Below are 13,729 nucleotides of genomic sequence, written 5' to 3' on the forward strand. Positions count from 1 at the left end.
TGCCCTGTCCAGGCAGGTCATAAAGTACCTGGTGGACATTGAATATGTCTGATAATGTGTATGAGAGAAATTTCTATTTTAGACTGGAGCAGAAATGCTTCAGTGTGTGATGACTTAGAAGCCTTCTCACTGGTAAGTTTGTGCCCATGAAGAATGAATTGGATTCCTTTTATTTCTTAGTTCCCTAAATGTTTCTCTGGAATTCTGGGAAAAATAATCATTATAATGGCCATGCAGTACTTTCAGGCATATATTGGGGGTTATGAAATTGTCACACAAAAGGGAATGAATTTGAGTCACACAAAAGCTTAGCTTGAACCTGGAGACGAATCCTAGATGAGAGAGTTGTTCAACTTGTTGCCAGAATTTGAAAGACATTTTACACATGTAGGAGCATTAAAAATTTCCTCCCCTTAGACAGTGTAAACTGTATTTGATAAGATTAATGACTGTTGGATAAGAAGTAAATCTTTTCTCTTTGGTGGCCCCCTCTGGAGGTTTGTTTTGACCTATGTTAAGAAAATCACCTATTCCTATCTAAAAAAAAGAAACAAATCTGTGCAAGTCTCATAATTTTGTTTGTGAGAGGCAGAGAAGTCTATGAGCTTTTGCCCGTATTATAAACACCATCTCTAGGAGAGATGAATGTACTTCCATTGTTACAGTCCCAATGCAGTCATGCTTTGAGATCTTCTGAGAAGTGCTGATGAAGCAGAAAACATTATTACTGTCATTATAGCAGTAATGACTATGATTATGATCCAGTTAAAGGGAGCTGAGGAAGAGCTGCAGTTAAGGGCAAGTAAGTCTTAAAACCCCTAAGTCCTAGTAAGATTTGCAGTGTCAAAAATTGTGTGTGTGTGTGTGTGTGTGTGTGTGTGTAACATGGGATAGGAAGACAAATGTTGATATTCAGATATTATTACTGGAAGTCGTGCACTCAAATAAATTTTAGTGAAAACACTTTCAGACAACATTCATTCCATTCTACTTAAAACCTCGAGCACAACTTTGCTTTGGTTTGATGGTAATGTGTTGGAGTAACATGATTTCCCTGAATAGCATTTAGGATTTGAGGATTGTCTCAAAATTCTGGATGAAGCCAGATGTGAAATAAACAGGGGAATAAGAGGGTGCGGCAGAAAGTCTGTAACTTGGTATCTTTGTCATGTACTCTGTTTTCCCTACTATGTTGATCACCATTTTTGGAATCTGTGATTCTGAAAAACTTCTGTTTACTCAGTCAACAAGTATGTGTGAATTATCCATTAAATACTATGCCTAAAGTTACAATGTAAGATTAATGGGATGAATAGGATTTGTTCTTTGCCTTAAAGGTCTTACAGCTTGGCAAGGGAATCATACAAAATCAGTGGGTTTGAAGTGTTAAATTCTTTCAGTTTTCCCATTACCCCAGTATCACAATCAGATTTGCATTTTGGGTAGATTTAAATGATTTGGGACTCTAAACAAAAAGGCCATGCAGCTACCACAGAAGAATAGTTGAAAGAGAAATATCTAATTGCTTGGGCCTTTCTAAGAACGTTCATCTCTGAAACCTCAATTCATGTCATTATTCATTATGAGCAGAAATGAAAGGATGGGATGGTTTTTAAGATTTGGATAATTTATGTGGTGTAATGTTCAATTCCTTATCTGACCTGGAAGTGAACACAAGGGAATGTGCTTCTTTGGAGGTGTAGGAAATGCTTAGGGAATCAAGTTGGAGGGAACCTATATAACTGAGAAACAGACTTAGATTTTGTGAGAAGTTCTTATAGAGGGTTAGAAGTGCATATAACATTTTGGATGTGATCTAAATGTTTCTGCGGTGAGCCTGAAAAATAATGACCAAATTTATTACTTCTTTTCTACCAAGGAAGATTGCCCAGAGAAATTTTGGAGACTTTCTATTGGAATTTGAAAGTTACTCTAGAAAAAAGAGAGAGAGAAGGTGGAGAAGAGACTGTGTTTAACTTGACTGGGATAGATTTGAGGTATTTTGGGAGAAGAGCCTGGGTGGGTGAGACAAGGCACACAGTTCATTGGAGGACTAACTGGTGGAGCTTAATAAGAGATACTCTGTAAATCCTTCTCTGTTCTAGTAAGCTATAAAGAATAAAATTTTTAAAAATTACACAGTAAGAGAGCTCATTGTTTTGGATTAATATTTTCAGAAGGCTAACATTTTCCTTTGTATGACTAGGAAGACCACCATCATTATGAATTAATACTGCTCATTTGTATAGTTCATACTCTGTCATTTAGCGATCAAGTTTTGGGTAACTTGGGTGGTATGCAAGTATTTGCAGATAATTACAAAAGAAGCTTAACAGAATAAGCCTAACTTCACAGCAGCCTTGAATTATAAAGTCTGGGGACCAGCTGTTTTCTATTCCCTCTGCAAATATGGAAAATAGAAATGATTTTAAATTGGATGAGGAATGATAAAGCCAGATAGCATATTTCTTAGTACAGGGAATGTAATGTACAGATGAACAGTAAAAGACTGTCATAATCTCAAGAAAAAATATTGATGGTCACTGAGGTGAGATTGTAGAGCAGCCTATTTCAGGTCTGTCAGTCTCTTCCTGAGTTTCAAGAATGTACATGTCTGCTACTTTTAGAGAACCTTTCAGGTATGTTGAAGTGACTAGATAAGCTTTTTAGGTCTTATTTTGACTCACTTGTATATGTTATAGTTAATGAGAAATTACCTTGTACTATTTGTGACAGTATCGACCATTGCTGATTTTTTTTTAATTTTAAAGAGAATAAAACCAAACAAAATAGATTAGAGCCAATCAAAACAAAACAGTGAATGTGATACAGGATGTCAAAACAAGATAACATGAAATCAACAATGGTTACCATAATGCCTCTTGTTATCTTCAAAGCTGCCTATACCATCAGACATAAAATCAATCAAAACAAAGCAATGAAACTGATACAGGGCTTCAAAATAAGATTATAGGAAATCAACAGTGGCTGCCATAATATATCTTATTATCTTCAAAATAGCTGCCCATACCATAAAACATAATAAAATCAAACAAACAAAAACAATAAAACCAAGCAAAACAGAACAATGAAAACCATGCATGACTTCAAAACAAGATATTAGGAAATTAACAATGGCTATCACCTTCCCTTTTTAGACATTTCTTCCCCTTTAACTTTCATAATATCTATCGTACATTTTGGATCCCACTAACTTCTTCAGGTTTTTATACTAGGGAGACAACACGATGTTCAGCCATGTGAGTACGAGATGTGGCTGGGTGCTTCTCCTAGCCCACGCCAGTGGTGGTCTTCAGCCTCATAGCAGTGGGGTCGATTTTGCCATTGTTAAATTTAAAGGTGATATTTTTGATTAGCCCAGTTGTTTTTGATGTTCTCAGAAAACATTTTTCAGAAACAGAAATAATATAAGATACATACGGACATAGTACAGGATGTGAATCACTCCCTTCTACAAATAACAGATGATTTTCTTTTTTACAGTGTCAGAAGAAGCAGGCCTCCCCCATATTAAGACACTTGTATGACTTTACTGGTATTTATTAATAACATCTTAAGATAGTTACTATGCTAAATGTTTTCATATGCATGCTCTCATTATATCACATTCTATTAAATGAAGAAATAGGCATATGAGATTTTTCCCCCCAAAGATAGACAGTTAAAATGTGGCAGAGCTAAGTTTGAAACTTCAGACTTTTGAGGTTCAAGATTCTTGTGTGACTATGGTGAACCTTCTGATCTCACAAACAGCTGCTGGTAATTCCTTGCTGTCAGACAAGTGGGCCTGCTCCTGGAAATACTTTAACCCATCCACTAACACCTTGACGTTTTCCCTGCTCCCTAGGCTACGTTCTGTCATAGTCGTAGAAAGTTCCTATTCCCTTTCTCAGCTGTTGCCTGCGTCTGCCCTGGTTCTGAGACCAGAGCCTCCAAGATTTCCTTTAACTTTCAGAAATTTTGTTGCATAGATCTTACTACCCATAATGCTATGATTTTAAAAGGTAAGATGTATAGAAATTGTTTGAACTAGCTATGAAATATATCTCAGATCTTTCAAATTCTTTCCATAACTGCATCCACCATGGCTGCTCAAACCAGTATCTTGGAAGATTAAAAAAAATTTTTGGACTCCTTTTGTGTATTTTTATGCCCTGATATTCAGTATGATCCATCTGAATCACTTGAGAGGTTGTGAGAAAGTCAGAATCATGGGTCCCATTGTGGACCCAGCAGATGAACCCTGGCCTGCATTTTAACAAGATCCTCTACATACGTATGTACACTTCAAAGATAATCAGTGTTCTAATTGGTTTTTTCCACATTCTGCTTTCACCATTGCATCCTGTATCTTGCATCCTGTGTGATATTTTTAAAATGCACAAACAATTGTATATTTATCTTTCCATCTCATTTATACTAAAAACTAAACCCCTTACAATAACCAACAACATCCAACAAGGTCTTATTTTTGACTATTTCTAGGCATACTGATTTCCTTTCAGTTTCTAAAACATATCAAGTCTTGTTGGTTCTTCCTACAAGACTTGTCTTCATCTTTTCCTCTGTGCAGAACACTCTCTTGCTTTTGGCAAGTTCTTAGTTTTCTTAAAGTTTTCTCTTAATTTAAATGTCACATGTAAAAGCAAATACACCTGATCTTTCCACAGTGTCTCCAATTTTTCTCTGCACAATCATGCTGTTTTCTTCAAATAATTTATTTCAAGTTGCTCATTTTTTTTCTACCAATTGTCCATTCCCACTCCTGTATTCAAAAAAGATTCTTGGCTATTTCACCAGCACGTAACATCAGTGAATGACAGAGGAAAAACTATATAAATATTGTTTGACTAAATGAACGGACATGCTATAATTTTGATTCTTACTGATTTTTTGCAAGAGTACATAATTTAGGCATCTGTTAATACTTATCAATCTTGCAATTGTCACCATGCTTTGGTGATTTTACCTAAACTATTTTCAGTTAGCTACCCAGTTTTCAAACGGCTTACTGGTACCTGCTTTCAGCATCACCAATTTAGTGATTATTCATTTCTAAACCATTTGCAAATGTTTTACTCATTGTCTACTGCGACCAGCAAACATTGTCTTAAAGCAAATGTCCAGTCCTCTCTTTAATGGAAACCAGAAAGTGTTGTCTACAAGTATAATTGCTTTGGGCCACTGTTGATGAGGGAGTTCAGTGAACAAATACTCTTTATTCACCCTGTATGTGTGTGTTTTATGAGAAAGTACTAGAAAGGGTTTGGAGGTAATGCATTCAAAGACTGATGCCTTAAAATATTAAGCTGCAACTGATGGCCCACCCACTGTCTGAAAAAGAAAACTCCCTGGTGATATGTAATTGCACAATTACGCAGAGCAGATGTGTAACAGAGGCTTGTATCTATCCCTGTAACATCTGGCATTATTTATCATGAGAAGCAGGTGCCTACGTCAGACAGACTTCATGACCATCCCAGGATGACACACTTCTGTTGTTTCTGGGTTGTATTTGAATTTTCTTTGGCTCTAGTCAATGAAAGCACGTTAGTGATCAAGATGATAACGCAGAAGAAGATTGCTTAAGAAAGAGGATAAATAGTGTAACTGCATCTGCGTGTGATGAGCCTCTGAGTTTCAGAAAAATTAGTAAGCCACCCTGTAACTGAAAGCATGTGATAGCCCAGATGTAAGGTGTGTGCACTTGTTGTGACAGGTTGAATCACAACCCCCATTCATGAGGCTTGTCTCCAGTTTGAGAATTTGCCTACTCGTCAGCCAAAGCCTTTGCTAGGACTTAATCATGGGTCAGAGTATCATAAAAGTTTACTAAATTGTACCCCTCACATAGGCCTTTGTGTTCCATAAACCAAAATGTGTGAAAGTACAAGAACAAAGTTTAGAGCCTGTTTAGCTGCCGCGCCTGGCCACAGGTTTGCAGAGGAGGAGCTGGGCGGATCTGGGGTGCCCTCACTGGCCTCTCTGCGTGTCTGGAGGACTCTGGATTTCTGCGCCCAGACTGCTGGAGTTCCCTCAGGCTTCCAGGTGCAGTGAAGGAGAGAGGTGGGTTTAAGGCTTCCACATCAGCCTCCCCATTCCCGGCTTCATTTGGAGACCTGCTGAGCTCCCAATAGGTGGGCTGGCCCACGCTGCCAGCCTGGCCCAGCCTGTTTGGCTGCCGCGCCTGGCCACAGGTCTGCAGAGGAGGAGCTGGGCAGATCTGGGGTGCCCTCACTGGCCTCTCTGCGTGTCTGGAGGACTCTGGATTTCTGCGCCCAGACTGCTGGAGTTCCCTCAGGCTTCCAGGTGCAGTGAAGGAGAGAGGTGGGTTTGAGGCTTCCACATCAGCCTCCCCATTCCAGGCTTCATTTGGAGACCTGCTGAGCTCCCGATAGGTGGGCTGGCCCACACAACCAGCCTAGCCCAGCCTGTTTAGCAGCCGAGCCTGGCCGTGGGTCTGCAGAGGAGGAGCTGGGCAGATCTGGGGTGCCCTCACTGGCCTCTCTGCGTGTCTGGAGGACTCTGGATTTCTGCGCCCAGACTGCTGGGGTTCCCTCAGGCTTCCAGGTGCAGTGAAGGAGAGAGGTGGGTTTAAGGCTTCCACATCAGCCTCCCCATTCCCGGCTTCATTTGGAGACCTGCTGAGCTCCCGATAGGTGGGCTGGCCCACACTACCAGCCTAGCCCAGCCTGTTTAGCTGCCGCGCCTGGCCACAGGTCTGCAGAGGAGGAGCTGGGCAGATCTGGGGTGGCCTCACTGGCCTCTCTACGTGTCTGGAGGACTGTGGATAACTCTGCAACCAGGGAGGGTCCACAGGTTCCTGAAGCACTGCGGCCTGTGGTGAGTACCCTAACCCGGCTGCGATTGAAGAACTGTGGAGCTTCCAAGGGGCAGGTGGGCGCACAGTGTCCCTGAGGCCCAGCTTGTCTGGAACTGCGGAGTTCTGAGCAGGCAGAGGAGGGCCACTGGTTCTGTAGGCCTAATGGCTTGGAGTAGCGCGGCGCCAGAGTCCCAGTAGCTCCAAACATAGAAGGGGATTTTCAACAGATCCTGAGGAAGCTTTCAAGTAACACTTGAAACACAGAAATATAAGAAAATGACAAAACGAAAGACCAAATTACAACCTCAAACCTCCAGCCCATCTCAAGAAACCCTAGGAGCGATGTATATAGAAGAAAATATATCCCATCCACCTCATATATCGGACACAATAGCCACTGAAATTGACAAGCAACTCCAGGAAGCTTTAAAGAAATTCAAACTCGAAATAATCTCCCAGATAAAAGAAGAAATGATAAAAGAAATGAAAGAGATTCTAAATATATCTAAAGAAAACACAGATAAAAAATTGGAGGAACTAAACAAAAAGATAGAATCCCTAGACGAGCAATATAAGAAACAAACAGAATACATAATGCAGATGCACAGAGATATACAGGAAATAAAAAACTCCACTGAAAGTTGTAAAAACCGCCTTAATGAAAGTGAAGATAGAATTTCAGACCTTGAAGACAGGATTGCAGCTAGTGAACAGGAAAGGAAAGATCTTTTGAAAATAACAAGGAACCAGGAAACAACAATTCAACAACTGCAAGATGATGCAAAGAAGAATAACATAAGAATGATAGGGATTAATGAAAGAGAGGGAGACAACATGAAGGATGTCAGGAGGATATTTAGAGAAGTAATAGCTGAAAATTTCCCAAGCATGAGATCAGAAACTGACTTCAGGATCAGTGAAGCATATAGAACTCCAAACAGTCATAACCAAAATAAAACTACACCCAGACATATAATAGTCACCATCCCAGAAATCCAACACAAGAATAGATTATTAAAAGCTGTCAGAGAGAAAAGACAAATCACTTATAAAGGAAAACCTATCAGAATCACAGCAGACTTCTCAGCACAAACGATAAAGTCAAGAAGAGCATGGAGTGAAGTATTCCAGATCCTAAAGCAAAATGATTTCCAACCAAGACTGATATATCCTGCAAAACTATCATTCAAAATAGATGGTGCAATACGATACTTCCATGACAAAGAACAGCTGAAGAACTTCATGAACACCAAACCAACCCTGCAAAAAATATTGAAAGACAGTTTAGATACACAAAGGAAAAAACCACTAAGCAAAGCAAATAATTAAACAGAACCGAAAGATAAAGATGCAACAGCAGAGAGATAACATTCCTACAATTAACCAGCATTTAACAGTAATAACCATTAATGTAAATGGTCTCAATGCACCAATCAAAAGAAACAGACTAGCAGAATGGATCAAGAAACAAAATCCAACCATATGCTGTTTACAGGAAACCCATCTAACCCAGAAAGATACTCACAGACTGAAAGTCAAAGGATGGAAAACAATTCTTCATGCAGCAGGAATCCAAAAAAAGGCAGGAGTAGCCATCCTGTTTGCAGACAACGTGAACTTTAAACCAACAATGACCATAAAGGACAAAGAAGGTCACTACATACTCGTAAGGGGAAAACTCCAAGATGAAGAGATAACTATCTTAAATATATACGCACCAAACTCCAGAGCACCCAGTTATATAAAACAATTATTAACAGAAATGAAAACTCAAATTATCAGTAACACAATTGTAACAGGAGACCTTAATACACCACTGACACCAAGGGACAGATCAACCAGACAGAAAATGAGCAAAGAAACAACAGAACTGAATCACACCTGTGAACAAATGGGTTTGATAGACATATACAGAATGTTCCACCCAACAACATCAGAATACACATTCTTCTCAGCAGTACATGGATCATTTTCTAAAATAGACCATATATTAGCTCACAGAACATATTTAAGCAAATGCAAAAGAGTTGAAATCATCCCTTGCATATTATCGGATCATAGCGCTCTGAAATTAGAAATTAATGACAAAGGATACTGCAAAAATTCCGCAAACACATGGAAACTAAATAACACACTCTTGAGTAATCAGTGGGTCACAGAAGAAATTAAAGAAGAAATTAAACAATACCTAAAAGAAAATGAAAATGCAGATACAACTTACCGGAATCTGTGGGATGCAATGAAAGCCGTTCTGAGAGGAAAATTTATTGCACTGAGTTCCCACATCAGGAAAACAGAACGAATACAAGTAAATAACTTGATGCTACACCTCAAACAGCTAGAAAAAGAAGAGCAAGTCAAGCCCAAAGCCAAAAGAAGAGAGGAAATTATAAGAATCAGAGCAGAAATCAATGCAATAGAGACTAAAGAAAACAATCCAAAGAATCAACGAATCAAAGAGTTGGTTCTTTGAAAGAATAAATAAAATCGATAAGCCCCTAGCCAACCTTATTAAAAAAAGGAAAGAAAAAGCTCAAATTCATGCAATAAGAAATGAAAAAGGAGAAATCACTACAGACCCAATAGAAATACAGAGGATCATCAACACCTATTTTGAAAACCTCTACTCTCAAAAGTTTGATAACACAGAAGAAATAGACAGATTCTTAGAAGCATATGAAGTACCAAAGCTAAATCAAGAGGATATAAAACTGTTGAATAACCCAATCTCTGCTAATGAAATTGAGAATGTAATTGGGTGCTTGCCCACCAAGAAGAGCCCAGGCCCAGATGGATTCACTGCAGAATTCTACAAGAAATATAAAGAAGACCTAATGCCGACACTCCTCAAACTATTCAATGAAATTGAAAGGGAAGCAATCCTTCCTAAGTCATTCCTGGAAGCAAATATTACTCTAGTACCAAAACCTGAGAAAGACCCAACTGTAAAAGAGAACTATAGACCGATCTCCCTAATGAACACAGATGCAAAAATCCTCAATAAAATATTGGCAAATAGGATCCAGCAAATCATCAAGAAGATTATACACCATGACCAGGTGGGATTCATCCCAGGAATGCAAGGATGGTTCAACATACGCAAATCAATAAATGTAATCCACCATATCAATAAAGCCAAAAATAAGAATCACATGATCATCTCTATAGATGCAGAAAAAGCCTTCGATAAGGTCCAACACTTATTCATGATAAGAACTTTACAGAAAATTGGAATAAATGGTCTTTACCTCAATATAATAAAGGCCATTTATGACAAACCAACAGCCAGCATCATACTAAATGGCCAAAAATTGAAAGCCTTTACTTTAAAATCGGGTACAAGACAAGGATGTCCTTTATCACCACTCCTATTTAATATAGTACTGGAAGTACTAGCCAGAGCAATTAGGCAAGAAAGAGAAATAAAAGGGGTAAAGATAGGAAAAGAAGAAGTTAAATTATCATTGTTTGCAGATGACATGATACTCTACATAGAAGACCCCCTAAACTCCATTGAAATACTTTTAGATACAATAAATAAATTCAGTAATGTGGCTGGATACAAAATCAATACTCAGAAATCCATAGCATTCCTATACACGAACAACAAAATTACAGAGAGGGAAATAAGAGAAACTGGACTATTCACATTAGCAAGCAAAAAAATGAAATATTTAGGAATTACTCTTACGAAAGAAGTGAAAGACTTATACAGTGAAAATTATAATACACTGAAAAAGGAAATTGAAGATGATCTCAGAAAATGGAAAGACATCCCTTGCTCATGGATAGGAAGAACAAACATTGTGAAAATGGCCATTCTCCCAAAACTGTTATACAGATTCAATGCAATCCCAATAGAAATACCATCAACATACCTTATAGATCTAGAGAAATCACTCCTAAATTTCATCTGGAACCAGAAGAGACCTAGAATCGCAAAGGCAATTCTAAGCAGCAAAGACAAAGCAGGAGGCATCACAATCCCTGACTTGAAGTTATACTACAAAGCAACAGTAGTAAAATCAACATGGTATTGGAATCAAAACAGAGCTGAAGATCAGTGGAATAGATTAGAAGATACAACCACAACTACGAACACACTCAACCACCTTATTTTTGATAAAGGAGCCAAGCAGGTTCACTGGAAGAACGACAGTCTCTTTAATAAATGGTGCTGGAAAAACTGGCTCTCCATTTGCCGAAAACTAAAGCTAGACCCATGTCTATCACCATGTACTAAATTAAAATGTAAATGGGTCAAAGATCTGAATATTAAAACAGAAACACTAAATCTATTGGAAGACAAAATAGGTAGAAACCTTGGAGACATAGGAGTAGGTAAAGAATTCATGAACAGGACTCAAACCGCACGGGAAATACTTCCCAGAATCAATAACTGGGACCACTTCTTATTAAAAAGTTTCTGCATGTCAAAAGAAATCTCCAGCATAGTGAAAAGAAAACCCACAAACTGGGAAAAGATTTTAGTGAACTCTCTCTCAGACAAGGGCCTCTTGTCTAAAACATACAAAGAATTAAAGAAACTCAGACCTCCGAAATTCAAAGATCCAATCCAAAAATGGGCATCTGAGATGAATATGCAATTCTCAGATGAAGAAATGCAAATGGCAAATAAATACATGAAAAAATGCTCATCATCATTGGTCATTAGAGAAATGCAAATTAAAACCACACTGAGATACCATCTCACTCCTGAAAGAATGGCCAGGATCAAGAAAACCGACAACAAATGCTGGAGAGGTTGTGGGGAAAAAGGAACTCTCCTGCACTGCTGGTGGGAGTGTAGACTGGTACAGCCTTTGTGGAGATCTGTCTGGAGATTTCTCAAAAAGTTGGGACTGGAAATCCCATTTATTCCAGCTATTCCACTTCTAGGCATATTCCCAGAAGAACTGAAAGCATCATACCACAGTGATATATGTGCACCTATGTTTATAGCAGCACAATTTGTAATCGCCAGATCTTGGAAACAACCCAAGTGCCCATCAACTGAGGAATGGATAAAAAAGTTGTGGTATTTCTATACAATGGAGTATTATTCAGCTATAAAGAAGGATCACATTGAGATATTTATCAATAAATGGGCACAGCTTGAGACCATACTCATAAGTGAAATAAATCAATCTCGCATGTGTGAATACCGAATAGTTTCCCTAATGTAAGTAATGATTCAAATATATAAAAATATGTGGTAATCATGATTCCCCATTAGGTGGCCTTGAAGCCTTATAAAGTTTTCACTCATTAATTAGAAAGGCTTTATTCTGGGCTTCTTGATATGAAAATATTTGAAGCTAGAGTATATGAAGTTTTACCCAAATATTTCAAGGAAAAAGACACTATGGTAACTACTATTAAGTCAGGTTATAAGGTGGTGAAGTACTAGGTTATTGAAACAGTCATGCTGTGACCTCTATTGTTATATTGTTATGTCCTGTTTTATCTCAATCTCCCCCTTATTGCTTCAAAAAAAATTATTTAGTCATTTCTTATGTTTGTCTTAATTAAAGAAAAAATTCAAAAAAATTAGGATATATAAATAGTAACTCTTTTCGATTTCCTATTAACTTGTTTTTGAAGTCCTGTAGTACTCCCACGATCTTGTTTTGACTGATTAGACTCTGTTCCATTCTATATGATAGTATCAAGTTTGAAGACATAGGCAACCACTTTGAAGACAATAAGATTCACTAAGATACCCATTCTGGTTTGACTATTGTCTTCTTTGGAAGTCCTGTAATGTTTACAATGACTAAGTTTTATTGGTCTTGTTCTCTACTGTTTTGTCCAACTTTATAATATCTAATAAGATAGACAATTCTTTTTAAGGAAACAAGGGACAACGTTGATAACCATTGTTGATAAACTTGTACTCTGTTCTACACCATGTGCTACGTCTATCCTTGGTATTGACTGACAGCTTTGTTTTGCCATATTTGACTGTATTCTTCCCCCCCCCCCGCCAAAGAAAGTAATAAGCACTAAGGAGTAATAAAATCCAAGATGTGTAAATTTTGTTGTAAAAAAGAGAGGGGAAAAAAAAAAAAGAAAAGGAGCTCTAACGGATATAACAGCAAGTGTGTTTGGGGGTGTTAAATAGCTGACTTTATCAATGTTTTTGGAACATTGAACACAGCTGTTTGCAGTCTCCCTGTTTGAATGTCCACCTTGTGTTCTTTGATACTGTGATTTGAGGAACTATTTTCAAGAAAATAGTGTGTAATCTACTAGCAGGTAATTTCTTACTGTTATGGTTTTTTGTTTTGTTTTGTTTTGTTTTGTAGCTCTGTATTGCGTGTACCCTTACGCCGCTTTGGTTTGTTTTGTGTTTTTCTCTTTTTCCTCTTAAATAAAAAAAAAAGAACAAAGTTTATAGTTGTATCAGACTTCAGCCAGGGTACATCAAGTAAAGACTCACTAAGGGAACATGGTGAAATCACCTGTTCTGTGATGCCTTTCCCCTGGTTTTACCCTGGGGATCATTGGTAGGACCCAGGATGAAAACCATATGGTTTTTCACATCTATGTGCACTTCTTGGATTGTGATTTCTTTGAAATCTACGCAGGATTTGGCTGGAACTTGTTTTTATGTCTGATAGTCTAACAAAATGTTAGTGTTTTTCAAGGTATGGTCTGCTGACAGTTTGTTTTATCATTACCTAGCATGCTTGTGAAAGCATACATTTCTGGAACCACACCCGCAAATATACTGAATAAGTATTTCTATTATAAAGTTTGAAAGTGCATAATTTCAGCAAATATTCCAGATGATCTTTATGAGTTCTAAAACCTGAGAACTACTACATTCTGTTAAATGTGATAGTGTTCATTATTTTGTAATAGGCTTTAAATAGAATTTCA

Source organism: Cavia porcellus, unplaced genomic scaffold, assembly GCF_034190915.1.
Source record: "Cavia porcellus strain 051 isolate PalLab524CR breed Dunkin Hartley unplaced genomic scaffold, mCavPor4.1 scaffold_31, whole genome shotgun sequence".
Lineage (NCBI taxonomy): Eukaryota > Metazoa > Chordata > Mammalia > Rodentia > Caviidae > Cavia > Cavia porcellus.